Below are 6,000 nucleotides of genomic sequence, written 5' to 3'. Positions count from 1 at the left end.
CTGCCAACTTATGGCGAACAAAGGGGTACAAAAGGGGGTGGTGATGGACGGAGCATCAGAACCAATCAAACACTCACACCCAGTCAACAGATCTGGGTTTGATCCATCACCGTTCTTTAGCCCAGTCTGCCACCCCAGTTCAGACATGGCCATATGCAAATCAGTCTGACCCTGTGCCTCATGGGAACAGTCCAGCCCGAACTGCCAAGCCATGCCTTCCCTGGACCGGAAACAATCTTCCTAGGACCGGTTTCTGGCATTTCAGCCGCCTTCAGCCAGGCTTGCTTGAATCCAGTGGCAGTGAGCAAGGGACTCACGTCTGAGCATACCCTGCCAACTTATGGCGAACAAAGGGGTACAAAAGGGGGTGGTGATGGACGGAGCATCAGAACCAATCAAACCCTCACACCCAGTCAACAGATCTGGGTTTGATCCATCACCGTTCTTTAGCCCACTCTGCCACCCCAGTTCAGACATGGCCATATGCAAATCAGTCTGACCCTGTGCCTCATGGGAACTGCCAAGCCATGCCTTCCCTGGACCGGAAACAAGCTTCCTCGGACCGGTTTCTAGCATTTCAGCCGTCTTCAGCCAGGCTTGCTTGAATCCAGTGGCAAAGTAAGCAAGGGACTCACGTCTGAGCATACCCTGCCAACTTATGGCGAACAAAGGGGTACAAAAGGGGGTGGTGATGGACGGAGCATCAGAACCAATCAAACACTCACACCCAGTCAACAGATCTGGGTTTAATCCATCACCGTTCTTTAGCCCACTCTGCCACCCCAGTTCAGACATGGCCATATGCAAATCAGTCTGACCCTGTGCCTCATGGGAACAGTCCAGCCCGAACTGCCAAGCCATGCCTTCCCTGGACCGGAAACAAGCTTCCTAGGACCGGTTTCTGGCATTTCAGCCGTCTTCAGCCAGGCTTGCTTGAATCCAGTGGCAAAGTGAGCAAGGGACTCACGTCTGAGCATACCCTGCCAACTTATGGCGAACAGAGGGGTACAAAAGGGGGTGGTGATGGACGGAGCATCAGAACCAATCAAACACTCACACCCAGTCAACAGATCTGGGTTTGATCCATCACCGTTCTTTAGCCCACTCTGCCACCCCAGTTCAGACATGGCCATATGCAAATCAGTCTGACCCTGTGCCTCATGGGAACAGTCCAGCCCGAACTGCCAAGCCATGCCTTCCCTGGACCGGAAACAAGCTACCTAGGACCGGTTTCTGGCATTCCTGCCGTCTTCAGCCAGGCTTGCTTGAATCCAGTGGCAAAGTGAGCAAGGGACTCATGTCTGAGCATACCCTGCCAACTTATGGCGAACAAAGGGGTACAAAAGGGGGTGGTGATGGACGGAGCATCAGAACCAATCAAACACTCACACCCAGTTCAACAGATCTGGGTTTGATCCATCACCGTTCTTTAGCCCACTCTGCCACCCCAGTTCAGACATGGCCATATGCAAATCAGTCTGACCCTGTGCCTCATGGGAACAGTCCAGCCCGAACTGCCAAGCCATGCCTTCCCTGGACCGGAAACAAGCTACCTAGGACCGGTTTCTGGCATTTCAGCCGTCTTCAGCCAGGCTTGCTTGAATCCAGTGGCAAAGTGAGCAAGGGACTCACGTCTGAGCATACCCTGCCAATTTATGGCGAACAAAGGGGTACAAAAGGGGGTGGTGATGGACGGAGCATCAGAACCAATCAAACACTCACACCCAGTCAACAGATCTGGGTTTGATCCATCACCTTTCTTTAGCCCACTCTGCCACCCCAGTTCAGACATGGCCATATGCAAATCAGTCTGACCCTGTGCCTCATGGGAACAGTCCAGCCTGAACTGCCAAGCCATGCCTTCCCTGGACCGGAAACAAGCTACCTAGGACCGGTTTCTGGCATTTCAGCCGTCTTCAGCCAGGCTTGCTTGAATCCAGTGGCAAAGTGAGCAAGGGACTCATGTCTGAGCATACCCTGCCAACTTATGGCGAACAAAGGGGTACAAAAGGGGGTGGTGATGGACGGAGCATCAGAACCAATCAAACACTCACACCCAGTCAACAGATCTGGGTTTGATGCATCACCGTTCTTTAGCCCACTCTGCCATCCCAGTTCAGACATGGCCATATGCAAATCAGTCTGACCCTGTGCCTCATGGGAACAGTCCAGCCCGAACTGCCAAGCCATGCCTTCCCTGGACCGGAAACAAGCTTCCTAGGACCGGTTTCTGGCATTTCAGCCGTCTTCAGCCAGGCTTGCTTGAATCCAGTGGCAAAGTGAGCAAGGGACTCACGTCTGAGCATACCCTGCCAACTTATGGCGAACAAGGGGTACAAAAGGGGGTGGTGATGGACGGAGCATCAGAACCAATCAAACACTCACACCCAGTCAACAGATCTGGGTTTGATCCATCACCGTTCTTTAGCCCACTCTGCCACCCCAGTTCAGACATGGCCATATGCAAATCAGTCTGACCCTGTGCCTCATGGGAACAGTCCAGCCTGAACTGCCAAGCCATGCCTTCCCTGGACCGGAAACAAGCTACCTAGGACCGGTTTCTGGCATTTCAGCCGTCTTCAGCCAGGCTTGCTTGAATCCAGTGGCAAAGTGAGCAAGGGACTCATGTCTGAGCATACCCTGCCAACTTATGGCGAACAAAGGGGTACAAAAGGGGGTGGTGATGGACGGAGCATCAGAACCAATCAAACACTCACACCCAGTCAACAGATCTGGGTTTGATGCATCACCGTTCTTTAGCCCACTCTGCCATCCCAGTTCAGACATGGCCATATGCAAATCAGTCTGACCCTGTGCCTCATGGGAACAGTCCAGCCCGAACTGCCAAGCCATGCCTTCCCTGGACCGGAAACAAGCTTCCTAGGACCGGTTTCTGGCATTTCAGCCGTCTTCAGCCAGGCTTGCTTGAATCCAGTGGCAAAGTGAGCAAGGGACTCACGTCTGAGCATACCCTGCCAACTTATGGCGAACAAGGGGTACAAAAGGGGGTGGTGATGGACGGAGCATCAGAACCAATCAAACACTCACACCCAGTCAACAGATCTGGGTTTGATCCATCACCGTTCTTTAGCCCACTCTGCCACCCCAGTTCAGACATGGCCATATGCAAATCAGTCTGACCCTGTGCCTCATGGGAACAGTCCAGCCCGAACTGCCAAGCCATGCCTTCCCTGGACCGGAAACAAGCTTCCTAGGACCGGTTTCTGGCATTTCAGCCATCTTCAGCGAGGCTTGCTTGAATCCAGTGGCAAAGTGAGCAAGGGACTCACGTCTGAGCATACCCTGCCAACTTATGGCGAACAAAGGGGTACAAAAGGGGGTGGTGATGGACGGAGCATCAGAACCAATCAAACACTCACACCCAGTCAACAGATCTGGGTTTGATCCATCACCGTTCTTTAGCCCACTCTGCCACCCCAGTTCAGACATGGCCATATGCAAATCAGTCTGACCCTGTGCCTCATGGGAACAGTCCAGCCCGAACTGCCAAGCCATGCCTTCCCTGGACCGGAAACAAGCTACCTAGGACCGGTTTCTGGCATTTCAGCCGTCTTCAGCCAGGCTTGCTTGAATCCAGTGGCAAAGTGAGCAAGGGACTCATGTCTGAGCATACCCTGCCAACTTATGGCGAACAAAGGGGTACAAAAGGGGGTGGTGATGGACGGAGCATCAGAACCAATCAAACACTCACACCCAGTTCAACAGATCTGGGTTTGATCCATCACCGTTCTTTAGCCCACTCTGCCACCCCAGTTCAGACATGGCCATATGCAAATCAGTCTGACCCTGTGCCTCATTGGATCAGTCCAGCCCGAACTGCCAAGCCATGCCTTCCCTGGACCGGAAACAAGCTACCTAGGACCGGTTTCTGGCATTTCAGCCGTCTTCAGCCAGGCTTGCTTGAATCCAGTGGCAAAGTGAGCAAGGGACTCACGTCTGAGCATACCCTGCTAACTTATGGCGAACAAGGGGTACAAAAGGGGGTGGTGATGGACGGAGCATCAGAACCAATGAAACACTCACACCCAGTCAACATATCTGGGTTTGATCCATCACCGTTCTTTAGCCCACTCTGCCACCCCAGTTCAGACATGGCCATATGCAAATCAGTCTGACCCTGTGCCTCATGGGAACAGTCCAGCCCGAACTGCCAAGCCATGCCTTCCCTGGACCGGAAACAAGCTTCCTAGGACCGGTTTCTGGCATTTCAGCCGTCTTCAGCCAGGCTTGCTTGAATCCAGTGGCAAAGTGAGCAAGGGACTCACGTCTGAGCATACCCTGCCAACTTATGGCGAACAAGGGGTACAAAAGGGGGTGGTGATGGACGGAGCATCAGAACCAATCAAACACTCACACCCAGTCAACAGATCTGGGTTTGATCCATCACCGTTCTTTAGCCCACTCTGCCACCCCAGTTCAGACATGGCCATATGCAAATCAGTCTGACCCTGTGCCTCATGGGAACAGTCCAGCCTGAACTGCCAAGCCATGCCTTCCCTGGACCGGAAACAAGCTACCTAGGACCGGTTTCTGGCATTTCAGCCGTCTTCAGCCAGGCTTGCTTGAATCCAGTGGCAAAGTGAGCAAGGGACTCATGTCTGAGCATACCCTGCCAACTTATGGCGAACAAAGGGGTACAAAAGGGGGTGGTGATGGACGGAGCATCAGAACCAATCAAACACTCACACCCAGTCAACAGATCTGGGTTTGATCCATCACCGTTCTTTAGCCCAGTCTGCCACCCCAGTTCAGACATGGCCATATGCAAATCAGTCTGACCCTGTGCCTCATGGGAACAGTCCAGCCCGAACTGCCAAGCCATGCCTTCCCTGGACCGGAAACAATCTTCCTAGGACCGGTTTCTGGCATTTCAGCCGCCTTCAGCCAGGCTTGCTTGAATCCAGTGGCAGTGAGCAAGGGACTCACGTCTGAGCATACCCTGCCAACTTATGGCGAACAAAGGGGTACAAAAGGGGATGGTGATGGACGGAGCATCAGAACCAATCAAACCCTCACACCCAGTCAACAGATCTGGGTTTGATCCATCACCGTTCTTTAGCCCACTCTGCCACCCCAGTTCAGACATGGCCATATGCAAATCAGTCTGACCCTGTGCCTCATGGGAACTGCCAAGCCATGCCTTCCCTGGACCGGAAACAAGCTTCCTCGGACCGGTTTCTAGCATTTCAGCCGTCTTCAGCCAGGCTTGCTTGAATCCAGTGGCAAAGTAAGCAAGGGACTCACGTCTGAGCATACCCTGCCAACTTATGGCGAACAAAGGGGTACAAAAGGGGGTGGTGATGGACGGAGCATCAGAACCAATCAAACACTCACACCCAGTCAACAGATCTGGGTTTAATCCATCACCGTTCTTTAGCCCACTCTGCCACCCCAGTTCAGACATGGCCATATGCAAATCAGTCTGACCCTGTGCCTCATGGGAACAGTCCAGCCCGAACTGCCAAGCCATGCCTTCCCTGGACCGGAAACAAGCTTCCTAGGACCGGTTTCTGGCATTTCAGCCGTCTTCAGCCAGGCTTGCTTGAATCCAGTGGCAAAGTGAGCAAGGGACTCACGTCTGAGCATACCCTGCCAACTTATGGCGAACAGAGGGGTACAAAAGGGGGTGGTGATGGACGGAGCATCAGAACCAATCAAACACTCACACCCAGTCAACAGATCTGGGTTTGATCCATCACCGTTCTTTAGCCCACTCTGCCACCCCAGTTCAGACATGGCCATATGCAAATCAGTCTGACCCTGTGCCTCATGGGAACAGTCCAGCCCGAACTGCCAAGCCATGCCTTCCCTGGACCGGAAACAAGCTACCTAGGACCGGTTTCTGGCATTCCTGCCGTCTTCAGCCAGGCTTGCTTGAATCCAGTGGCAAAGTGAGCAAGGGACTCATGTCTGAGCATACCCTGCCAACTTATGGCGAACAAAGGGGTACAAAAGGGGGTGGTGATGGACGGAGCATCA

Source organism: Triturus cristatus, chromosome 1_1 (assembly GCF_964204655.1).
Source record: "Triturus cristatus chromosome 1_1, aTriCri1.1, whole genome shotgun sequence".
NCBI classification, from domain to species: domain Eukaryota; kingdom Metazoa; phylum Chordata; class Amphibia; order Caudata; family Salamandridae; genus Triturus; species Triturus cristatus.
This window is presented reverse-complemented; position numbering follows the sequence as displayed.